This window comes from Triticum dicoccoides, chromosome 3B (genome assembly GCF_002162155.2).
Source record: "Triticum dicoccoides isolate Atlit2015 ecotype Zavitan chromosome 3B, WEW_v2.0, whole genome shotgun sequence".
NCBI lineage: Eukaryota > Viridiplantae > Streptophyta > Magnoliopsida > Poales > Poaceae > Triticum > Triticum dicoccoides.
The window spans coordinates 235,317,663-235,319,023 of NC_041385.1; the positions used below are offsets into that span (position 1 = coordinate 235,317,663).

The 1,361-nt window shown below is 52.2% G+C and overlaps 1 pseudogene; it reads right to left on the reverse strand.

Moving 5' to 3' along the window:
- Positions 1-855: 855 nt before the first annotated feature.
- LOC119279498 overlaps positions 856-1,361 on the reverse strand; it is an 851-nt pseudogene continuing 345 nt past the window's right edge.

A 1,361-nucleotide genomic window follows, 5' to 3' on the forward strand; every position in this document is an offset into this window, starting at 1 on the left:
TGCATGTTTAGCTGCACAATTATGCTTTTTTGTTTCCACTGATACTACAGATTTTTTATTGTGTTTATTTGCACACATTCAGGTACAAAGTTGGCTAGAATGCATGTTTAGTTGGCTAGAATACATGTTCAGTTGGCTAGAAATCCATGGTATCTGCAACTCATCCATGGGTGTTCTTGTTGCACACATCCAGTGGAAAGTTGGCTTTCAAACCATGTTTAGTTGCACACGGACTACATCAAGTTTTTTCTGCTAAAATTCTCCCTGGGTGTGTTTGTTGCACACATCCGGGAGATAGTTGGTTCGAAACAATTGTTTACTTGCACAGGAAAGTGAATCAGTTGTGCAAATATCATATCCACATATTTTCTAGTGCTTTTCTTGGTCTTCCTTCTCCCTCCAATCATGGAGATTTTTTACTTGATTTGGGAGATTCAGGGGGAACTGGCAGGGGAAAGTGAACAAGGTTTGATCTGGGAGAGCAAAAGAATTTTCTCACCTGATGGTGTTGCCTGGTAAGCCTCTCTTCTCTTATTGTTTTCTGACCCAGATCTCCTCACCTAGAGTGCTTTGCCATGTCAGCTCTACAGGATTTGGTTCATGGCCATGGATCCCTTTCTTTCGTGGGGAAGAAGCTGGGCGACCAGCGGGGAGAGTGGGTGGGCGAGGGGGCGTTGGAAGTTGATCGGTATCACGTGAAAGTGACCGGTGGTGGGGATCCTGATTTTCCTTTGTAAGCGCATGGGAACAGCTGGCCCGGAAGGACCAGGGGGACAGTTGCTTACCTTTTCTGGTCGGCCGCTCGCGAGCGCTAGCGAGCCAACGACCGCCAGCCAGACGCGTCCAAAACACAATTCAGAGTAGAGATGTCTCAATCAGAGCCGAGATGATCCATTCTAGGCCAAAGGACAGAGCTACCAGCAAAAGCAGTGTGATAAGGGAGTGTGGAGGAGCGTCTGCTACCTGAAGGAGGCGGTCGGCCTCGGTATCGGGATCGGTCATGTTGCGGCCGTGCACGTTGAAGCTGAGCGAGGAGAAGGGCACGAAAAAGGCATCGACGGCGTCTGGATCCCGTACCCGGACGGCCTCCGACACCCACGGCCTCGCCGCTCCTCCTTGTTGTTGTTGTTGCTGCAGGGAAGCCATCATCCAGTACTCCATGTTGTGTTGCCGCATGATCCTGCCCGTGGAGGACGGCCACGCGAGGAACGTGGTGGAGTTCCCCTCGGAGTCCCCCATCTCCGCGGCCATTCCTCGAGGCGGTCATCATGGCGATGTGGAAGCGCGGGGGGAGGGGGTGTCTTACGTGAAGACGCGGAGCGGCGAGGCGGGCGGGCACCTGGCAAAGAAGGGGCAGAGGT